Below are 23504 nucleotides of genomic sequence, written 5' to 3'. Positions count from 1 at the left end.
ATTTTCCCTTTGTAATTAGGTTTGCAAAGGTTGACTGGCAAGGAATTAAAACATGGAAGCATTTAAAATATCAGTGAGTTCTGGCATCCTAAGTAATGTGACATTTATATGATAATTTGGCAATTAAATATGCAAGCAAGGATGCTTTTTCTTTTCAAACGCAAAGGTACAACACTTCCACAAAACCCCTTCCAGCATTTTACAGGTTCAACTTCTTGCTCCAGTGGAAAAATATTATTTTCAGCGTGTGGGCAGGGGACATTTGCAGCAGAACAGAGCCAGCAGTGCATCCCCCAAAGCACCCATGGGGACCTGGGATCACTCATAGACAGGGGCAGGTTCTGGTCTCACCTGGGGGATCACTCCTGGCTCAAACCCAAGGTGCTGCAGAAATAAAATCTCTCTCCAAGTTGCACAAATGAGGCTGGAACAGCTGGAACTGTTCAGCCTGGAGAAGAGAAGGTGGTGTGGAGACCTCAGAGCCCCTTTCAGGATCTGAAGGGGCTCCAGGGAAGCAGAGAGGGATTGTTCATCAGGAACTGGAGTGACAGGATGAGGAGGAATGGGGTCAAACTAAAAGTGGGGAAATTCAGGTGAGATACTGGGAAGGAATTGTTCCCTGTGCAGGTGGGGAGGAGCTGGGATGGAATTCCCAGTGGCTGCCCCTGGATCCCTGGCAGTGCCCAAGGCCAGGCTGGGATGGTGGAAGATGTCCCTGCCATGGCAGGGAATAGAATGAGATGATCTTTAAGGTCCTTCCAACCAAACCATTCCCTGATTTTGTGGCTGGACAAGACCTCCAGAATGAGGAGTTCAGCCTGTGCTGAACCCCCCCACCCATCACACCCCTCCTGAAGATTTCAGCAGCTCCCTTCCTGAGCTGATGAATAATTTGGAGGGCCTCAGCCATTATTAAATAATAAAGATTCTTTTCCTTGCAGAAATAATTGAAGCATCAGAGCTGAGAAATTGAGGTCGCCCTGAGCTCTGCCTCATCCTCTGCTCCCACCAGACCCTGCTTGGCTCCAGGGAAGGGGGGAGCTGGAGCCACAGGGCCTCCCTGAGGGGCTGCTGACAAGGGCAGGGACATGCCAGAGCTGGCACCAAGGCTCTGGTGGCCCACAAGTGTAACTGGGGTTCATGGTGGCCCTGGCTGCATCACCCAGCTGGGAGTGAGCTGCTGCCAGCTCTGCACATCCATCAGCCCCTCCCTAAAGCAGGGGAACACAGCCCCTCCTGGGTGCAGGGGTGAGCAGGCTCTGCTGCCAGGGTCTCCTAAAACCACTGACTGCTACAAGAGTTCTTCCTCATCAATGGAAACCTCCCTCCTCTCCAAAGGTAAAAGTTTTGATCAAAACCCCACTGTTACCCTGGGGCTTGGTGTTGGCAGCACTGAGAGGTCTGGAGAAGCTTGAATTCCAAAGTGCCAGCAGCAACACATACAGGGAAACCCTGCTGCTTCCAGCCCTCCCTGCTCCTGTGGTTCCTCTCTGTTGCTGTGCCTCAGGCACTGCACAAGGGTTGCTCCAGGTGGATCCCAGTGGATGAGAAGCTGTGGCTGAGGTGTGTCCTGTCATCTCCACTCTTGTTATCCCCAGGAGGAAAAGCCAACAGGAAAACCTCAGCAAAGCAAGTCCCCTTTACCCAGCAATGTTCCCCCATCCCCCCTTTTCCTCCCCTGATTTTCCTCCAGACCAGAAGGGAAACAACAAAGGTGTCACAGTTTTCTGTCTTCACACCAAAGGCTGATAAATAAAATCAGCCTTGACCAGTACATGATGAATAATGGCTCCTCCCAGGAGGAAAAATCCTGTTTATGGAGAAGGCAGCCAGGATGAAAGTGATGTGTGTTTAGAGCAGCTCCACAAATGTGGGAACTCAGCACATCACTCCGGATGTCCAGAGTACCCAGAGAACCCTTGGGGGGCTTGGAAATCCTGGGATGTTGCCAGGAGCGTCTGGTGGCTTGACTTCGATCCCTCTAGGGATGTGCCACCTGTTTGAGGACATGAGAGTCACATGGGAGTGAATGGTGCAGGAATGATGTATTTACAGGGTGAAATATAGATTTTAGGGTTTTGGTACAGGGGGGTTATGGAGACAAGATGGAGGGATCAGGGCGTGTCTTGTCCTTCTTCTTTCTTCTTCTTGTCATCCATTTTCTGTGGTGATGTTGGCACTTGGGGATTGGTCCATGATGAAGGTGCACTTGCTAATATGGGTGAAAGGTATTGGGAAATAAAGGTAAATATCATGTATGTAGTTTTTAGTATAAAAAGACATGACCGCCCCGTGGGTGGTCAGAGTGCCCTTGGCTGCCTTGCAGGTCAGACCTTGGCTGGGCAGAAAGAAAACTCTGTAGATAAGAAATAATAAACAATCTGAAGACCGAAAAACTGAAGAGTCCAGACTCGTCCTTTGAACTGCGAGCAGCCCCAGAACCACCCTATGCGTGTCTGGGCAGAGACAGACAGACAGCCGGACACACAAACACAATAAATGTGGAATGAGATCCTTTCTGCAGGGTTTTCATGAGCCACTCTCATGGTGCCAGCAGAAGGAGCTTCAGGTGACAGTGAGAGGTGACCAGCCTGCCCAGTATGGGACTGGGAGTGCAGACATTCACTGAGGAAGGATTCAGTCACTGCAGCACCAGAAATGTGAGGAATACCAGGACAGGGATATCCTCCAGGTTAGAGAGCACAGTGAAATCAGCTGTCCTGAACTCTGCAATCAAATAACAATGAAGACATTTGGAAAGACTTTCCCCTCCCTGGGGACTCCCTGTACTAATTAGGACAATTAACACTGCTGAAGGAGCACCAGTGGGTTTGCTGAGCACCTGGAAGTGTCATCTCCTCACAAACACCTCGGCCCAGAGTCTGGAACCAGGGCAGAGCTGCTCGGGCTGGGCTGGGCATCCTGCAGAAGGCAAAGCTCTGCTCCCTCCATCCCCTGCAGCCAGAGGTGTCTGAAAGCCCCATGGCCCTTCCTGAGGCTGTCCCTGGGCTGGTCAGGCTGGCCTGGGGAGCTTGGGAGGGGGAAAAGAAGGGACCATACCATGGATTTCTATTCCATGAAATAAAAGCCTGAATCCCAAATTCTGTACTCTGTTACCTTTCAAAAGTGTATGTGCAGAAACCTGAGAGCTCTGAGGGCAAAAAAAGTTCATTTTCCAGATGTCCATCCAGACATTTTTTAATTAGACTCATTTGTGCTCATGAGCTCCCCACTGCACAGGAGGGATGATGGTGGAGTTCAGGAACCTCAGTACAGAGAGCTTCGAGAGCCCTCCTTGGCCAGCTCTTCAAAGGCTGAGCAGGTGCATTTGTTAATTCTAAATAGGATAATCCATAATTACAAGTAAAGCCCAAACTGAACGTCTGAGCAGCTTATGAACTTTCTCTGAACCTCATTTCTATAGCAGAATAGTTTTGTTTACATGAGGGTTTGTTCCAGCTAATGTGACCTTGTGCATAAAGGAGAGAGAAAAATAGGAGAAAGAACCATGTACATACATGGGGAAAGGATCTTCCTCCCCTCATGGAAAAAGCACAACAAAAGCAGAATTGTTCTTGGGCTTGTTTGAACTTTGTCTGAAAATTGATTTCAGCTCTGAGCAGCCTGAGCTCGCTCCGTTCCTCAGCTCCACCTGCCAACAGGCAGTACTTTTGTCTCTGTTGATAAGGGACTTTTTAATTATTGCCATTATCATTTGAAAATTGGGTTCCTGCCACAAACAATTGAAATTAGATTCCGTGTTGCTTTTAATCTTTGGTAATGTCTTTTTATCGGGGGTTTCATTTCCTATCAGCAATAAAATGTGTGGATGTCTGCACACACGTGCTGGGTTTGAGGGCACACAGGAAGATCTGAGCACTCCCAAAATGTGAGTGTTTTACACAGGCTGAACAGGAGTGTTTTACACAGGCTGCACACAGGTGTTTTACGCAGCTGCACACACGTGTTTCACTCAGCCTGGGCAGCTTTTAGAGCAGAAAGGACTCCTTGATCAGCCACTTCCATCTGTGATGGACCATGGCCCTGTGATTTCTGCACGGAGTCCCCTCTGCCAGAGGAGCCCCCAGCCCAGCCTGGAGGGTGTGTGCAGCACAGCTCACCCTGGGCCAGGACTGGCAGGGCTGACTCCTGATCTGCACTGAGCAGCTTGGAGGGGACACACTCAGGTGAGAAGGTTGGAAAAGGTTGCTGATCCCAGGAGGGGCAGCCTTTGGTCCTTTTCTGCTGGCAGATACTGAGATCTTTTTATAGGAACAGGACTGAGCCCTCATGAACCCGTGTGACCCAGATGGCTGTGCTGGATGTATATTTATACATCTCTCATCTCTCTCTCACCCACCTGGCAGTCGGTGAGACCCAGCTGCCTGAGCTGCACAGCCCCAGTGACCTTGGCAGGAAGGTGGGGACAGCAGGCACGAGGGTGCTGCCACCTCCCTGCATCACAATCCTTCTTTTCATGCCATTTTTCAGCTGAAATCCAGCACTGCTGGCAGGTTTCAGTGCCCAGGAAATGGGATCTGTCCCCAGCTCTCCAGGCCACTCTAAATCCACCACAGCCTGTTTTGTTTGGGCAGAAACTCGGCTGGCAGCCCAGGTCAGGCAAAGCCTCCCCTCTCCAATGCACCAGGAAAACAGCTCCAATTACTATTTTTTTCTTTTTGCTTTTGTTTTTCCCTCTCCAACTGCCCACATTGCTCTGGGTGCTCTCACCAGCCCAGTTGCCCACAGCCATCCCCCAGAGCTGGCTGTGTTCCCCACAGTGTCCATCACTTCCTGCAGGGGCACAGGGACACAGGGACACCCCAGCCACAGGGCAGGAGCAGCTCTGAAGGGTTCTCCTCTATGGAAAGGAGACCTGCAGGACACAGAGCTGGCTCAGAGCTAAGGGTGGGTGACTCTTCCTGAGCACACCTGGGCTCCCATCTCTGGGCCAAGGCAGTGGAAACTGCAGATCAGGGAATCCCACAATAGTTTGGGGTGGAAGGGACATAAAAGATCCTCAAATTCCAAGTCCCTGCCCTGGGCAGAGACACCTCCCACTGTCCCAGGCTGCTCCAAGCCCAGTCCAGCCTGGCCTGGGACACTGCCAGGGATCCAGGGGCAGCCACAGCTGCTCTGGGCACCCTGTGCCAGGGCCTGCCCACCCTCCCAGGGAGGAATTCCTTCCAGATATCTGATCTGAACCCGCCCAGAGTGGTGCAGAGACCAAGTCCCACAGGCAGCACCACAGTCTGTCAGGGAGGCTGAGATTACAGACATGAGCCTGGTTCTAAAATATCTGGAAAACCTTTAATGGATTTGAAGCCATTCCTTTTGTTAAGGGGAGGTGACAAGGAGACTTTGCTGCTATTTCTGAGCCTCTTTACCAACCCACCCTCCTATTTTAGGTAGGATGGCACAGAAAAGCCTTCTAGGATGAGAGCAAAGAGCCTTAAAAGATAAGAAATGAGCTTTGGAACAGTAGTCCTTCATAAGTTCACCTGTGCTCTACTTTATAGGAACTGTTTAAATCCAAGGAATAATCAAGGAGAAAGACAGCTGAAAAATAAAATTGTGGGTGTGTTGGATTTGGGTTTTTTTTTGTTGTTCTTGTGTGGGTTTTGTCCTTTTTATTTAAATAAGAAAAGAAACTGAAGAGTTTTATTTGTTATATTCCATATTATGAATTTCATTCAAAGGAACCCCTCACTCATAGAAGTGGTGCAATAAACCCTCCTGGTTTAATCTGCCTGCTCAGGAAGGGAAATAATCAGATCCTGCCTTTTGCATAGGCAGAGTTTTAATTACCTCTGCAGCTCGCCTGGTCCCATCTGAGCAGCTTTTCAAAAGCAATCTATTAGCAAACAATAACCCTGCAGCTCCCTGCCTGCTGCTCAGCAGATGCTATCGCTGCCTGCCCCAGCCCTGGAGCAGGGAGCCAGCCCCAAACCCTGCTCCCGAGGGGGACAGGGGCTGCCAGCAGCACGGGCCAGCAGGACGGGCCAGCAGGATGGGCCAGCAGGACAGCACAGCCCCGAGTGCTGAGTCCCACACGGAGCATTTGGGGCAGAAGATGAATTCCCACAGGAGGAGGAGGAGGAGGAGGCCGTGGGCAGCTCCAGGATGGCCGAGCTCATTAGCTGAGCACTGGGGTAATGAAACTGTGAGTCTTTGTCCTCCACTGCTGGGGATGAGGCTCATATTTGGGTCCCAGACCCTTCCCCCTGTAGAGAAGGGCCAGGAGGGTTTTAGCCCTGCCCAGAAAAGGCCATTGGAGCCCTGGGCTGGCTGTGAGATCCTGAGTGGCCAGACCTGCAAACAACAACAACCTGAGGTGTCCAAGCATGGCCCAGCTCCCAGTGAGAAGTCAGAACAGGCTGGAAAGGTGAGTCCTGCCTCTTCCTGAGGAAAAGGGACACCTGTACAACCTCACAGGCCTTCCTGAGCCTCCATTTCTTCAGGCTGAACAGCTCCAGTTCCCCCAGCTGCTCCTCACTTTTGGACTCTCCCTGTAACATTTCTTCCTGCTGAGCAGCTGCTCTGGAAGGATTCAAACCCAGCTTTTTTTCCCCAGCAAAGAGGAAACCTTTCCATCATCAGCCTTTCCTGGTGGCTGCACACCTGCCCCAGAGCTGTTGCTGTCACATGCATCACTTCAGCTGCAGAGTGTAAAGACCCTCAAATGAAGTTCCCTCACTGCACCATTACCCTCCTGATAGAGCTGCTGTTCCCAACCAAGCTCCAGTGAACCTTTCCCAGGCTGCCTTTCCTGAGCCCCAAACACTGGAATTCCTCCTGCAAACCAGCTCAGACACCACCAGGAACAAATATTGCCCACTCCATGCACCTTTCCCCACTCTCATCTTTCTTACCTGGAAATTAAAAGCCCAGGAATGGCCTCCAGGCCTCCCTGCAGAGCCTGGATCCTCATCTCCTGTCCCCACAGCTGGCCCAGGGCAGCCTGGAGCCCAGCAGGGCTGGTTTGGGCTTGGCACAGATGGAGCAGGGTGGCTCCTGGCTGGACTGGGCTGCTCCCGGTGCTCCTGGCCTGGGAAGGATGGGATGCAGAGCTCATCATTCCCAGCTCTGCAGCAGGAACAACCAATGGGGCTGCAGGAGCCAGGACTGCTTGGCTGCCTCCCTGGCCATAGAAATGCTCAAAATGTTGTGCAAAACTCGGGCTGCACCCTGGGGGTGGTGGTGATCCTTGGATTGTCCCTTGCCTGGGAATGCTGGGAGAAGCAGGAGATACTGGGGGGTGTGGTTGCTTCATCTCTGCAGAGCAACCAGACCTAGGAGGTTCTTTTTGATGAAAAGAAAAAGAACATTCCCCCAAGACAGCAACTTTAACACCTCTCACCTCCAGGATCCAACAGTCCCCTCTCAAATGAGCAAAGCCCTGTCTTTCAGCACCTTGGAATGGCCCTGTGCTCCTGATCAGTGATTAAACGTGGGAGGCCAGGCTGCATTGAGGGGTCTTCTTTTGGAATAGGAGAACTGAGGGATCAAGCAGAAAACAAAGCAGGGAAACCAAAGCAGGTGGATCCATCCCAAGCAGCAGCTGTCAAGGATCCCCATCCCAAGGGGCTGTGAGGACCCTGGTGACAGGTGACAAGCTCAGGGACGTGCTGGCTGTCACCCCAGGCAGTCTGTGGGTGTCTGCCACGCTGCTGCTGCTCAGGCTGGCATATCTGAGCTCCTCCTGCTTTCCATGGCCTGCACAAAGCCATCCCTGGATGCACAGACAGAGCCAGCAGCATTTGGAGGTGCCGGGAGCAGAAACATCCTCCCCACAGCTTTGCTCCTGCTCCCTTTGCTCCCAAAGAGCCAAACTTGGAGCTGGGGCAAAGGCACTGAAAGGCTTTGCTGGATTCCCAGCTCAGGAAAAGCTCCAGCCCCTCTCTGGCAGTTCTGTGGCCCTGCAGGAGCAGAGCCAGGACTGAGGAACATGGAAGGAGAGAGGAGGCCTGGGCAGGTGTTAATGAGAAAGTGATTTGTCTCTCCAGGATGTCCTTGTGTTTCCCAGGAAAGTCACTGAGCAGAAATTCTGAATATTTAATACAACTTCTTAATTAAGAAAAGGGTAAAAACCTGAGGGATGCCTTCCCCTCCTGCAAGGTCAGGGACAGAGCTTTAAATCCAGGATAATCACTGTAGGAAGAGGGAGGCAGCTGGTGGAGAGGGGTGGTCTCACAGTTTGGACCAGAGAAAGCCCCTTCTGCACGCTCTGCTGCTGGCACAAAACCTTTGCCCTATGGACTGAAAGTTTTCAGGACATTATAAATGTTTTTTTCCACCGTCCTGCACTGCAAAAGCTGAATATCTAAAATAAGGCTCATATAATGAAGACTCTGACCAACTAATTAAAAAAAAAAGCCCTGTCTGGTTTCACAGAAACATTTCAGTTTGGTAATTTCCAAAGGTTTCATTTCCATTTCAGTCTTTCTTTTTGTCCTGTAGCTGAACTTCTATTTCAAAGCAAAGAGCAAATTTGAAGCAAAATAGAATACTTCCATTTCTGGAGTCATGGTGACCTGTGGATGATTCTGAAAACTTTTCTCCATTTTCCCCCAAATGTAAAATCTACTGAAATTGATCCTTTCCTATGAAATATGCTGGCTTTGATGAATCAACATGTTATGATGAGAATTTTTTTTGGCAAATGACTCCCAGGCACACTCATTTCTCCATTAACATCCTGCTCAGCGCAGGGCGCAGTCTGCGACTGGCTCGGATTTCAGGGATGCTTTCCCCATTCCCATTCTCCTGTGTCCCCTGTGGATTTTCTCCTGCCCCGAGGAGGGAGCGAGGCAGGGAGTGGGAGCTGTCAGCTCCATCCCCCTGCAGCCCAGCAGTGGATTTGTGTCCCAGTCCCTGTGCCGTGAGCCGTGCCGCAGCGCGCGCGGTGCCATCGCCGCCCGCCTGGCAGGTGGCACTTCCCACGCGTGCCACTGCACGAGCAGCCACTCTGTGTGGGACTGCAGCCACTCTGTGTTCTCCCTTCCCCCTTTCCCCACGTCTGCTCGGGCCAAAAATACTGCATGCACAGGAAATCAGGCTGCAAAGCCCCCAGGAGTGAAGTGGTGTCTCAAATAAACACCCTGTGCCTGCACACGGGGCACACCTGAGCCATCAGGAGTGTGGGGAGAGGGGTAAAAAAATCCACCTTTGGGTCAATCTGCTGTTGAAAAGTGAACTGAGGGAATCAGAGGGGCTTGGAGAGAGACTTTGGCCAAGGGATGGAGAGACAGGGCACAGGGGATGAATTCCCACTGCCAGGGTGCTCTTCCTGTTCCCACAGCTGAGCAGACACACCCTGCCAGTGCCAGGTGAGGCGGCACCAGCTGCTCCAGCAGCTCCTCCAAGGCTGCACCTCCTGGAGAGGGACTTTCCTTGCCCAGAGCTGCTCCTGCCAGGACAGCAGAGCTGAGTGCCAGGCTGTGCTGCCTTTGGATGTCATTCATGGACTCAGCAAAGTCATTTCCCCCGAGATTTGGATCCGAGTGCCCGGTGCTGAGCAAACAGGAGGAGACTCCTTACGTCCTCAATTACATTTCCTTTCTCCTCTTCAATTCCAGCCCAGACAAGAGGTGATAATACTGAATCTTTCAAATATTTGATATACAAAGAGAAGAGCTTGTTAAAACGAGACCAATTAATGCATTTTTAATCCACATTTAAACACATGCAAAGATCCTGAATACTAATGCTGTCATTTGAATTCTGGGCGGGGACGGCTGGAGCATGAGCCTGCATATCTTTCCATCTTTCCACCTTTCCATCCTTCCACCTTCCCATCCTTCCACCTTCCCATCCTCCCAACCTTCCCACCTCTCCCTGTTTTCATCCCTGCTTTGCTGCCTCACCTGGATGAGGCAAGGTCAGCTCAGCACTGCTGCTTTAACAAAAAGCTGCACTGAGGCTCCCTCCAGGTTTTTTAACGACCTGGTGATGTTCTCCCAGCTGCTGCTCAGGTTGTTTGGGGTTTTTTCCCCCTCTTTATTCTTCTGCCTTTTATTCCTGAAGCTCAAGGACATTTTGAATCCTCTGGCTGTGCCTGCTGCTGGAGGAAACAACCACACAAAGGTGTTTGAATCACGGAATCCTGGAAAGGATGGGATTAGAAGGGACCTTAAAGATCATCTCATCCCACCCCTGCCATGCAGGGGCACCTCCCACTGTGCCAGGCTGCTCCAGACCGCCTTTGGGCACTGCCAGGGCTCCAGGGGCAGCCACAGCTGCTCTGGCAATTCCAGCCCAGCCCCTGCCCACCCTGCCAGGGAACAATTCCCAATTCCCAAGATCCCATCCATCCCTGCCCTCTGGGAGTTGGAAGCCACCAAGAATCCTCACGTGGAGAGACCATGGTCGTATGAAGTTCTTACAGAAGTTTTGCATCACTAGTGCTTTGATTGCTCATGCAAGTTTGAGTTAAAACCTGAATTAAGAAATAGTCTGTATCTCTAAACCTGAGCTTCCCCCCATGAGCAGAGGTTGCCCAGCAGGGCTGTCAATCCTGGGCTGAAGTTTGCTCATTGGGAAATTCTGGAGCATCCAGCCCTGCGCTGGATCTGCTCAGAGGACAGGGCTGGCAATCAGCATAAAACCCTGCTGCCCTGGAATTTGCATGTTGATGGCTTTCCCTGAGCCACAGGAACACACTCCAGATAATCTCTGCTTCCTAGGAGGCAGGGAAAAAAAAATAAAAACCTTGAAATGCACAAGCTCAGAGCCCATAGCCATCCCTGGTGGAAGCACTGCCCTGTCTGGGTCATTCCTGTGCTGGGCCAGGGGTCTCTACTCCTTTCAGCAGGGTTTGGGGCTGCTTTGGGGCTCTCCTCCTGCTTGGCTGGGGTTTGGCAGGTGTGGGGGCTGATAACCCTGCCCTATCCCTGCCAGGATCTCTGTGCCCAGTGCTGATTGCTGTTCCTGAGAACAGAGATGCTTCTCCTGGGAGCTTTGGGAAAGCTCGGCCTGGACAGGATTTAAGTCACCCAGGTTTGGTACCTTTGCAGAGATTGATTTTCACCTGCAGGCTGGAATATTTCCAGGCAAACTTGATGTACAATTCACTCCAAAACCCACACGGGAATCCGGGCTCATATAAAATGCTGCAAACTTTTTGCTGCCTCTGAAGCTCGAGGCATTGTTTCTTTTCCAAACCAACAAACAGCTGGGGTTTGCATTTTCTCCCCATTTTATCTATTTACAAACTCTGTTTTGTCCTACTATCCAAGCCCCCCAGACAGCCCTTGTGAGACTGGAGGGTCTGTAAAACCTATCCTGCAGGTGAGAATTGCAGCACAAACTCATGGATTTCAACTTTTCTGAGAAGAGCAGGGATTTCAAGGCTGCTTTTCTGAGTCAAAGGTTCACAGGGATGTGGTTTGCAGAGAACAGCATGAGATGGAGTTTGTGCTCAGATTGGATCAGCCCTGCTGCAGCCTGGAGACCCCTGAGGACACCACCCATCCTCGGGAATATTCACCTGTCTTCCAAAAATGTTAAAAAGTTCACCAATAGGAAAAGTGGGCAAAGGCAAGTGAAGATTTGTTATTTATTTGGGATTTAATTAAACGTGACAGACTGCAGTGGAAGTTGAAAGCATTTTCCAGCCTGGGTGTTAATCCTGAGTGTGCTGGAAAGTGGAGAAGATACTCAGGGCCTCAGAAAATGAGGATATGTCTCAGAATGGGTGTAATCCCCTCAGGAGATGGAATCATAATAACAAATACTTCTTTGAAACTCCATCAATAATAGGAGATGTGTACCTGAACTCCTGGACTCATCTCATACACACTGCAAATTAAATGAACCTTAAGACAAAAAATCCCCTAAAATATAAATGTGTGTAAGCAGGTGGGGAAGCACAAAACCAAGGGAAGAGATTACCTGGGTTTCCTTAGGGTATTGGCCATTGTCAGCACCTTGTCCCGCCCATCACGGAAGCCAGGCGTATCCAGCAGGATCCGTGCTGGGAGCGGGGCACTGGGGTCCCAAACAAAGCTGGGAATGCAGCAGGTCCCTGCTCCAGCTCCTACACGCTGCATTCCCTTCTGGCATCACCTCAGCTGGAGAGATCCCTGCAGGACTCCTCCCCTGGGAGGTTTCTGGGGGTGATGAGGGGTGGCCAAGGGGGGACAGCAGCCAGGGACTCCCCTCCTGTCCCAGGGGGCAGAGCCTGGATCCTCCACCCCTGGGTCCCACCTCCATCTGACTCTGATTTACACCATTCCCCACATCCCTGGGGATTTCTCTGGGGATTTTTATTTTCCAGAAAGCCTTTGGAGCACAAATTCAAATCAGTCATCAACTTCCCACTGAGTTCCAACCAGCTCTTTCCCCATTTCAAATGATTTTTAAATGCATGTGATGCACTCCATCTTCCAGCTGAAATAACTTCAGTATTATACTGTGAGCCTGAATTCCTCTCACCCCTCGCTCCCTGCTCACTTCAGATAATTCAGTGGGAATTTATTTGAGGAGAGGTGGTGGGTCAAAAATGAAGTAAAATGCTGACAGCAGGAGTTCCTTCCCATCCTCTGCTCAGGGGAAGGCAAGGAGCCAGCTTTTGGGAGCTCAGGGATAGCCATCATTAGGATGCTTGAAACCACCTCAGCAGAGGGGTGTTTTCCCTTCTTTTCCATGAGAAGAGATTTCCTTTGGATTAAATGATATTTGATATGATATGTGTTTGCCCTCGCCCTGCTGGAAAACTCAGATGCCTGAGAAACCAAACCCTGAGCAGGCGCAGGCAGGGCCTGCCTAAGGCACTGCTGGGAAAGCCTTGTGGGAAGCACAGCTGGAGTCAGGGAACCTCAGGGGCTGTGGGAAGGAAGGGGGAAGGCACCTGGGAGCTCCCAGAGAAATTGCTCCTGCTGGGGCTGCGGACAGGAGCAGCCTCTGCACCCCAGGGAGGCTCTGCTGGACGAAGGAGGTGCAAGCTGAGATTCCAGGTCTGTTCCTGCTGGAGTTCCCTTACTCCAGAAAATGCAGGATGAGCAACTTCTGCCCTGTGCCCCAGGCTGGGCAGGGCAGGGCAGGGCAGGGCAGGGCAGGGCAGGGCAGGGCAGGGCAGCACTCCCTGGTGCTCTGGGGGGACTTTGAGGGGAGCTGCTGTGGGAGAAGTGTGGATGCAGCAATCCGTTGGTGTCAGGAGACAAGCCCGGACTGCCTGAGCCCCAACAAGGCTCTGAGAGTGAATTTCAGATCAGGGGGTTTGAGAAAGATGGGGACAGACCTTTCAGCAGGGCCTGTGCCAGGACAGGGGGGAATGGTTTGAAACTAAGAGAGGGTTGGTCCCCACTGATTTATAGAGGGAATTCCTCCCTGGGAGGGTGGGCAGGCCCTGGAACAGGTGCTCAGAGCAGCTGTGGCTGCCCCTGGATCCTTGGCAGTGTCCAAGGCCAGGCTGGACAGGGCTTGGAGCAGCCTGGGACAGTGGAAGGTGTCCCTGCCCATGGCAGGGGTGACACTGGATGGGCTTTAAGTTCCCTTCCATCCCAAACCATTTCATGATTCTTTTTTTGGGACCATTTTTTCCTCAGCCCCTGTGCACACAGTGCCCACCCTGAGTGCAGTGATGGAAGCTCCTGTTGGTGATTCCTGCTGGGAACACGGGATGCTCTGGATGAATCCCAGGCTCTCAGGGGGTTCTGTGCCCCCCAAGGATCACTTAAACCCTTCAGAGACTTGGCCTGGCCAGGGCAGTCCCTGAGCTGGGACAGTTCAGATCTGAAGCAATTTTGGGTCTGTGCCACCTGCATGAGCTGGGCTGACCCTGACCCCACTGCAAATATTCCTCCCCCAACCCTTGAGGCCCCTTCCAGCCCCACGGCTCCCTGATCATGTTCTGGCTGCTCTGTTCATGACTTGTCACCATCAGAAGTGCCAAGAGATCACTTATTTTAATAAATCCAGAGGAGAACCACCCCCCACACTGCTGCCACAGCCCAGGGCAGCAGAACCTGACCTCTGGAGCTTTTTAAATGGCATTAATTAAGCAGAACTCATTGGTTGGAGTGGTTCCAGTCCCACCATGCAGTGATGGCTCCTCTCCTGAGTTTGTCAAAGCCCTTTTGGATCTACTCCACCCAAACCTCTGCCTGCATCCTGACCCCTCAGCCAGGCCAGTGTTGTCTTTCCAGACCCTGTTGCCAAATTTTATTTACCCTAGGTGAAATCAGCCTGAAAATGCTGGGAGAGGGAAGGTGTTTGGGAGAGGGACACCAGCGATGGCCCAGCAGAGCCACCAGGGGCTCATCCCTGTTTACTTCCAGCTGGGGATGTCACAGCACAGACCTGGCACACCCCACCCAGGGTCACCGCGGGCGCTGCAGAAGGGGGTTAAACTGCCTGGAAAGGGTTAAATGCACAGAGAACAGGAGTTTTCATGGGGAAAAGAAGTTCTGTGGCTCCCTCTCTAGATGGAAAAGGGAAAACAAAGTTGTGTCCCTGCCGTCTGTTTAAGGGCTTGCTTACACGGGGAAATTAACTAGTGGTGTGAATTGCAAGTGGATTAGTTAAATTACATTAAACCTAGGCCTGGATACTTTCATTTAAAATTAAAGTGGCCTTAATTCAATTTGGCTCAAGTCACTTCAAAAGTGAATTAAGAAAAACTTAATTACGGACCCCTTAATTCCAAATGAGTGTGTCTACATAGGTTGCTTAATGTGCTTTCATTTATCCTTTTTAAAAATTAATCTTGATGAGCTTTTCCGAATCTCCCCTTGGTGGAGAGATCCAGATGTGGGAGTAAAAACCCTCTGATTCCCTGGAAAAGTAGGGGGAAAAGAAATAACAGGACAGGTGACTTCTGCCTGCAGCCAGCTCAGATAACGCTGCTGGGTTTGCCCTGCCTGGTGCTGGGGACCCCGGGCTCGGGGACTTTCCCCTCCCAGCTCTTCTCTGGCAGCATTCCTCCCTGCCAGCTCCCAGCAGCATTTCCAGGAACTCTCTCAGTGCTATTTTTTCCCAGAACCACAGAAAACCTGCAAAGTCTCCACCTGCTGCACCAGGAGGTGCAGGGAGGGCTGTGCAGGGGATCTGTGCAGTTATTTATGGACACAAAGTGTGAGGAGCTGCCAGAGACCTGCCAAGGATTGAATTCCCACCCCTCCGCTGCCCCCTCAATGATGGAGAGCTCTTCCTGTGGGAACAGTCCCTTCTCCATCATCTTGGGATTCCTGCCTGGCATGAATTTGCCATTTCAAACTGGGAACCAAACGTTTCTGGCCCAGAAACCCCCAGGAAGCCCCCGGGACCATGCCCCAGTGACAGCAGGAGCTCGGTGCTATTGAGATGCTGTGGAGAAGCAGCAATGAACCATTAATGCCAAAACCTCCCCAAAATGAGATGAGACAAGGCCAAAGTTTCTGATTTTCCTCCCAAAAAATGATGTGAACACTGGATTCTTTCCTGCAAAGTGCTGGGAATTGGACAGAAGTGCATTTTGGACCCCAAATCACAGCTTGGAAGCATTTTCCTGGCCAGCCACAAGGATCTGTCACTGCTGGGATGCTCTGTGTCCCCTCATTTTTTGTCTCCTTGGATGCTGGTGATCCCTGGTGTCCCTTCCAGCATATTCTCTAATTCCATTTGCATGCAAAATGGAGAAAAGGAACAATTCCTCCCCAGGCAGCACAATTTAACCTTCAGCATTATTTCCCTAAAACAGCTCCTCACTCTGGGGCTCCTGGATCCAGGCTGGAGACGAGCCAGGCCAACGGGCAGAGCACCCTCAGCCCAGCCCAGCTCCCAGTCCAGCCTCTGCTCCAGAGCTGCTCCCTCAGCTGGGTCATTTATCACTCCAAAAGGATTTATCTCAGTTTTTCCAAGGTGTGTTCAAAGCTTCTGAACAATCCCAAAGATTGGCTGGGAGGCTCTCCCAGTTCCCTGCTGCACACAGGGGCTCTGCTGCCTCTTGTGCTCTTTGGGTCTGCAGTGGCTCTTCCCAAAATGCTTCCTGCTGTTTCCAGGCTGATTTCCCAAGGAAATGGAGTTCTGTGGGGTCACCCTATTGCTGGGTGTCTCTTGGCCTTTTCAGCCCCCTGACCATGTCTGAAGGGATTTAACAGAACCAGATGAGGGTGGGGGGAGATGTTCAGGGAGGATCAGAAGTGGAGGAGTCACAGAATCACAGAATATCCTGAGCTGGAAGGGTTTACAGGGATCATCAATCCAGCCCCTGGCTCTGCCCAGACCCCCCAACAACCCCAGCCTAGGCATCCCTGGAGCTCTGGCAGCCTTGGGGCCGTGCCCATTCCCTGGGCAGCCTGGGCAGTGCCCAGCACCCTCTGGGGGAAGAACCTTGCCCTGAGCTCCAGCCTGAGCTGCCCTGGCCCAGCTGCAGGAATAATCAAATAATAACTCCTATAAATAAGAACTGATGTCCCTATTGTTGTTTAATACAAATAATTGCCCCAGTCCTGTGTTCAGGTGCTGGGAGAATGATTTTGGCAGAGTTTGGGCTGTCCAAGACGCAGGAGAGAATTCCCTGGAAGTTCTGGGATCTGTGCTCCCCTCCCAAGGTGTCACACAGGGTTAAGGGCTCTGTGTCCCTCCCCCGAGGAGGAGCTCATTAAAGCTGCAGCAGTGAGAGGCAGAGTTTATTCTGTTTGGGAGTTCTGGTAGATATTAATCACTTCACATCCTCAAAAGGTGTCTGAGGAACTTAATTTGTCATGGAAATGTCAGATAAAAGAGACGCGGCGTCTCCAGCCGGGAATAGGCAGTGAATTCTGTGGAATGTTGTGCTAAAATGACCTTTTCCTTTCAATTAAAGCAAACAGGCAAAAATCAAAGTTGAATCTGCTGCAGAGGCCCCAGGAGTCTGTGTGTTTGCACAAGTGTCAGGGTGTTCCTTCTTCTTGGAGCACACCTGGGACTGCCCCTGCTCTGGGAGGATGAGGAGGGATGCTGAGGTGTCACAGAAATCCTGGCTGTACAAAAAAAAATATAGGAATCTGCAGTATGTAAAAATGTATTGGTTTATATTACTTTCTATAGGGTTCTTTATCTAAATATATTATTACAATATATATTATATAATATTTATATATTATATAATATATAATATATATATTATATAATATATAATATATATTATATAATATATGTTATATATTATATATACTATCTATTATTTATATTATTGTATTGTCAATATTTCACAGAATCAGCACCACAGGTGGCAGGAGCTCCTCACCCTCCTGTGCCTGTGTGAGGAGGCTCCATTCCCATCCCAGCATTTTCACTGGGGGCTCCTTTGCTTCTCCAGAGTTTCCTGGGAATGTGTCACAAACTGCCAACGGAGGGGAGAGGTTGGACAGAAGGGCAGAGGGAGCTGCCTGCACTCAGAGCAGGAGCTCTGGGCTCACTCAACAGCTTTATCTTGAGATTATTGTGTATTTTGTCAATAGCTCAGAAAATGCCTTTTATTTCCTCTGCAATGTCTTTGTTTCCCTGCTTTGTTTGGCTGCCCCACCAACATCCACACGTTTTTAGGAGATGGAGATGACAGAGGGGGTTTGGTGGCAAAAGTCAAGGCTGGGCTTTGGAAATGAACCGTGGCTGGATCCAAACTGGGCTCTTCTGGAATCCCAGCTCCCCGCTGGAAGAGCTCAGCTCCAGCAGGCGCTGGGGAGTGGTGCTGGTCCCCAAAGGCTGCTGAGCCATGGGGGTGGCACAGGGGGCACCAGCACCTCCCAGTGACCCCTCACCATGCCAGGGAAGGACAAGAGGAGGGGGGCACTGCAGAAAAAGGGAATGGCTGTGGAAGTTTGACTCCAGGGTGAAGCTCTGCAGCAGCAGTGGGGCTGAGGGGGAGGTCCTGCCTGCTGGGGGCAGGAGCTGTGGCAGTGACTCAGTTCATGACTCAGGCTGGGAAATCAGAAGGTAAAACAAGAGCATTTTGAGGTTTAGTTGATGATCTACAAGAGCAGCTATTCCAGGTCACAGCAAAGGCCGAGGTAACCAGGTTTCCATCTCCGGAGTGGTTAATGGGACACCAGGAGCTGTGTGCAGGAACAATGGGGGGCTTTGCCTGGTTATTTTCCCAATCTTTTCCAGCTTGCAGTTGATGATTTTGTACTTAACAGCTCTTCATGGATTTACTCCTTGCTGCTCTCCCCACTTGCCTTTGAAACCTGTAATATTCTGTGACAAAATTTCAGGGGGCAAAAATAGTTAATTCTCAGTCTTATCCCAAACAGCTCTTCCCTTGCATGAATCAGCACCTCCTCCAGCCACTCTGCAGCCTCAGAGGTTAAAGCTGGCTGTCAGCATTTGCCTGGCACAAAACAAAACCTCTTTATTTCAGTCTGAATTGTGTGATTATTTTTACTCTTTGCACATCTAAGTCCATTTTGAAATAAAAACAGTGTTTTTTGAAACAGTCAGAATGTTCTGGTTTGAAAATGGCAGAGTAAATGCTCTCGCTCTTTCATTGTTTCTTTATTTTATTTCTTTTTTCTGGCCCAAATCGTTTACAAAAGTTTCCCCAGAAGCTTTCATCCTCCCCATATCTGTGTAATTTTGAGAAGCAGAGAGAGCCTGTCCCTGCTCAGGGCTGTGTTCAGAAATCACCTCCGAGCACCGCACTGCTGGCAGCTCTCCTGCCCGGGGCTGCTTTTCTGCGTTTGCTTCGCTCATGGCGCCGCGTTCAGCCCCGTTCAGCCCCGTTCTCGCCCCAGCCCATTACGAGGTGTTTGCTCAGCTGTGAGCACTGCTGTCCCCACCACCAGAGCAGTAATTTATTGTCCTGCTGAGCGACACGGCTCCCCACGGCCTCCCGGGATGAGTTCTGCCCCTCAGGCCCGCTTTGCCCCACCGCCCTCCGGCTGCCCTTCTCCAGCAGCCCCGGGGCCTCTCGGCGAGGAGACCCTGCCTCGCCTTCTGAAGCCTGGCTGGGATCTCCCTGGGGAGCAGCGGGAGCCGAGCCGTGCCCGGGATCTCCCGAGGGAGCAGCGGGAGCCCAGTCCTAGATTGGATCTCCTGGGGGAGCCGCAGGGGCCGAGCTCTCCCTCAGGCAGCACCGGGCTCTCCCACAAGCAGCCCCGGGCTCTCCCACAGGCAGCCCCGGGCTCTCCCACAGGCAGCCCCGGGCTCTCCCACAGGCAGCCCCAGGCTCTCCCACAGGCAGCACCGGGCCCTTCCTCAGGCAGCCCCGGGCTCTCCTACAGGCAGCACCGGGCTCTCCCACAGGCAGCACCGGGCCCTTCCTCAGGCAGCCCCAGGCTCTCCCACAGGCAGCACCGGGCCCTTCCTCAGGCAGCACCGGGCTCTCCCACAGGCAGCCCCGGGCTCTCCCACAGGCAGCACCGGGCTCTCCCTCAGGCAGCCCCGGGCTCTCCCACAGGCAGCACCGGACCCTTCCTCAGGCAGCCCCGGGCTCTCCCACAGGCAGCCCCGGGCTCTCCCACAGGCAGCACCGGGATGTCCCACAGGCAGCCCCGGGCTCTCCCACAGGCAGCCCCAGGCTCTCCCACAGGCAGCACCGGACCCTTCCTCAGGCAGCCCCGGGCTCTCTCACTGGCAATCCCGGCCCTTCTGGAGCCGTCATGCAGGGGCCGTGCTGGAGCGGGAGGAGCACGGTTCCTCCTGGCTGCTGCTCCTGGGGTTCCCTTTGAACAGTGCTCCGTCCCACAGCTCTCCACGTCCATTGATGCCTTCCCACCGCCTCTGTGGGAAATGGATTGACAGGAAAATTTTAACATTTGATAAAAAGTTTATATAGTGCAAATAAGGCTAGATATTTGGAGAAATAGAACTATGAAAGATGCATTGTAGTAGGACCCACAAAGAGTAATTTTAGATTATTAGCTTTAAGGCATTTACAACATGGTGTAGCAAAAGCTGATAGGCCAATAAATGCTTATAGTGTATTGTAATTAGGAAATAGTTGGCTTCTGATTGTGATGGTGTGAAGTATAACGTCTGTATTGTCTCACCCTTCTCATGAGACTGAAAATGGAATAAAAGTTTTTTAAATGTCTCTCAGCCCATCTCTGGATCAGAAAAGGGCATAATCTGACACGCCCCCACATTTTTTAGGCACTGATTGAGAGCCCAGAGCAGTTCAAGGTGCCTCAGCCCCAGCACAGGCGCAGCTCTGCCAGGCCATGGATCCTTCTCTCCCTGGAGAGGAAACACATCACTGGGACTCAGCTGTTCGTGATGTGAAGGCCAGGGCAGCAGTGGAAGGCAGGTCTGGAGGTCTCTTGCCCAGCCTTTGGGACTGTCACCAACTCAGGAAGGTCTTGGAAATCTCCAAGGATTTCTAATCCCTCGATTTCGGGCTGGCTGTTCCCCAATACCCTCCCCATCCCTGCAGGGGACAGGGAAGTTCCCACAGAGCCCAAACTACGATCTGTGACCTGGGATTTCTCTTTGGGTACAACTCAGTGGAAGAGGAAAGGATGGCAAAGCCAAACCTTTGCTAACAAGGAAACTTCGGCCTCCAGATCTCAGGTTTCTTCCCCAAACAGCAGGAGCTGCTTAAACCAACCACAATAGATATTTTTATGAAGCAGAAAACCAATTTACTTTCCTCCCTTTACTCCCTCCTCAGACACAGTCAAATCACTTTGTACCCTCATTAAAGTTTGTTTCTCGTTGCAAAAAAAAAAAAAAAAAAAAAAATCCAGGAGAATGTGAGCCCAAATATGTCAGACTTTCCTGTGCTCTAACAAATTAAGCAAAGCAGGATTTTCTAATGAGCGATCTTCAGGAATCAAAGGGAAAGGCAACATCTCCAGCTCCCACTGCCTTGTCCTCACCCAGCAGCTGAGCTTTTCATGGCTGGAAGTGAGCAAACAATTCCTGCTGTTTTAGGGGAAATTTCCATAATGGCCACAGTGTTGTTCCTGTGGGCAAAATCCAGAGGGAAAAGCCAGCTGAAAATGAAAAGGAAAGGTGTTAATCACAGCAGTTCTTTGCAGGTATTCCCTCTTTGTTTCTCTCACTTGTCTCTTCAAAGTCCCACCTTTTTGCCTGTGTATCTGTGGCTGCTCCTCTGGCCAGCTCTCCTTGCTTTAATTAGCTCCAGGAATCCTGAAGGCATCTCCCCGGGCTCCCTAATCCTCTCCATGTGCTGACTAACCCGACCCCAGGAGATCCTTGCCAGAGAAAAACTGCAGGATAAAAGCAAATGATTCCAGACTTCTGGTTTTTTAATGAGGGCCTGTAAATCCAAAATCCAGGGAGGGACTGTCTGACAGGGAGCCTTCATGTTCTGAAAAGAGAGCAGGGTTAGGTGGGATCTTGGGAATTGGGAATTGTTCTCTGGGAGGGTGGGGAGGGGCTGGGCTGGAATTGCCAGAGCAGCTGTGGCTGCCCCTGGAGCCCTGGCAGTGCCCAAGGCCAGGCTGGGCATTGGGGCTGGCAGCCCCTGGCACAGTGGGAGGCGTCCCTGCCATGGCAGGGGTGGAACGAGAGATCTTTAAGGTCCCTTCCAACCCAAATCCATTCTGGGATTCTGGGATTCTGTTCCCAGAAGTGATGCAAACCCTTGGAGTTACACACAAGGATCCTTGGAGGCATCAGGACACTCAGCTCCCCATCCACAAGGGGCACATCAGATACAACTGCCCAGAATAATAATTGCAAATCTTTAACTGGAAAGGGACTCCCCACAAATTGCCAAAAAATGACATTTCATTCCAGATGATTGAAATGAAGTAAAATGCAGCCCTGAAACAAGTGCCTGGATTGCCTTTAAAACACATCCTTGTTTAGGTCTCTCTGTGAGGTCAGGTGCCTGCATCTGCCAGCCACATCTGGGAAGGAAATTGGGTATCTGGGATGCAAATTGGCACTTGCAGACTTAGAAATGATGACTGGAGCCTCTCTGTTGCTTTGGGTATCAGAATACCTTGGAATATCTGTGGTTACTTTTAGCTGGGGGACTTTAATGGGCAATTTAAGCCAATCTGTCAGACTCTGCTCAGGGTGGCTGAGTCAGAGCTGGGCCCAGCTGAGGCAGCTGCAGCTGGGGCTGAGCAGGGAACTTCAGAAACAGCTCCAAGAGTACGGCAGGAGCCCCCCTGCCTGTGCCCTCCCTGCCACCAGGATCAAACCCATCAGGGCTTTGGAAAGTCTCACAAGTGACTGGTGTGTCCCAAACTGGGCACGGGATCATCACTGGGGTTGTGGATGCTCTGGTTTAATTTACGGGGCTTTGTACTGCAAAAGGCATCCAGGTGGCCCAACTCTTGTTAATATGTCTTAAAAATGAGTGGTACTCCTTGGCCCAAGTGCAGCTCCTGGAAATCCACACATTCTGAATTGGAGCTGGCAAGAAAACATAAAAACTGTCTGGAATAAACACAGGCAGAACTTTCTGTGCTTCACCCACCTTTCACATCCACACAGAGCCGTTCCAAGGCTGCTGGAGGGATGCAGTTTGCAGTGACGGACATCAGGTGCTCTCTCTGCTTCCAAGGCCGGGTTGTGTCTGAGCCCAGGCAGCCCTTGGGGATGGCTCAAGGTCCTGGCAGCTCAGGGAGCACCAGGATCAGCCCAGCATCACCTGAGCATCTCCAGTTGTCTGCTGTGGTGGAGGAACAACGTGCAAAGTTCAGTTTGTGTTGAGATGTGTGAAATCCTGGGTGAGCCTCAGGTAGTTCAGGGAGCTGCTGCCCTCGGTGAGGTGCTCATTTTCTCAAATGGGACTTCTGAGATCCATCAAACACCCTGGAAAGCCGTTAAAGCTGGATTTTGGGTACTTTCTGCTTCTCTCCAATGTGCACACCATGAGTAGACCATGGCCCCCTGGCCCAGGCCAAAGGGAGAAGCAAAGGTACAGGAGAAGGTGGATTGCTGAGGCAGGAGGGGAGCCCAGGATTTCCTGTCCCTGAAGGGCTCTGGCTGGGACCTGGTTGGAGTTCAGGGCCAAAGGGATCAGGTTTCACTTTGCTTTGTTCCATCTCACCTCGAGGTGCTTGGGAGTTAGAAAATGAAATCTCCAGAGCTGTTGCCCTTTTTTGATAAGCTGAAGTATCAGCTTTCCGTGTGAAAACAACTCTTTGATTGAGGTTTTCCCTTTTTTATTTGGATTATTTTTTTATGGATGTCAGATCAGCTGTTCCTCTTTGTGACTATAAAGAATAAAAAATAGTGGCAGATCCTGCCCTTCCCAGCTAAGTGCTTTTGATCACTGGTCAGTGCACTGATGGATGTTTTTCCATTGCATCCTTCATCCCAGGCTTTTCAAGGCTGGTTAGCAGTTGGAAGGCAAGACCAAAGAATGCTGCTCTCTGACGGAATTCAATTTCCTGGAAAAAAAAATAAATCTTTTTCTTTTCCCTGTGACCTAAATGGAAAACATATTGTTCTGAAAGTGCTGTTCAAACAGAATTACCCAAACCTTTTATCAACAAAGAGACCATCGTCTATCAGACATCTGGTGTGGATGTCAATTATAATAATTAATTAGACATCTCCCCAGATGCCTGACACTACATTCTGTCAGCAGATTTTTTTTACTTCAATCAAAAGTGCTT

This window comes from Agelaius phoeniceus, chromosome 22 (genome assembly GCF_051311805.1).
Source record: "Agelaius phoeniceus isolate bAgePho1 chromosome 22, bAgePho1.hap1, whole genome shotgun sequence".
Classification (NCBI taxonomy): domain Eukaryota; kingdom Metazoa; phylum Chordata; class Aves; order Passeriformes; family Icteridae; genus Agelaius; species Agelaius phoeniceus.
Note: the sequence above shows the minus strand (reverse complement) of the source record.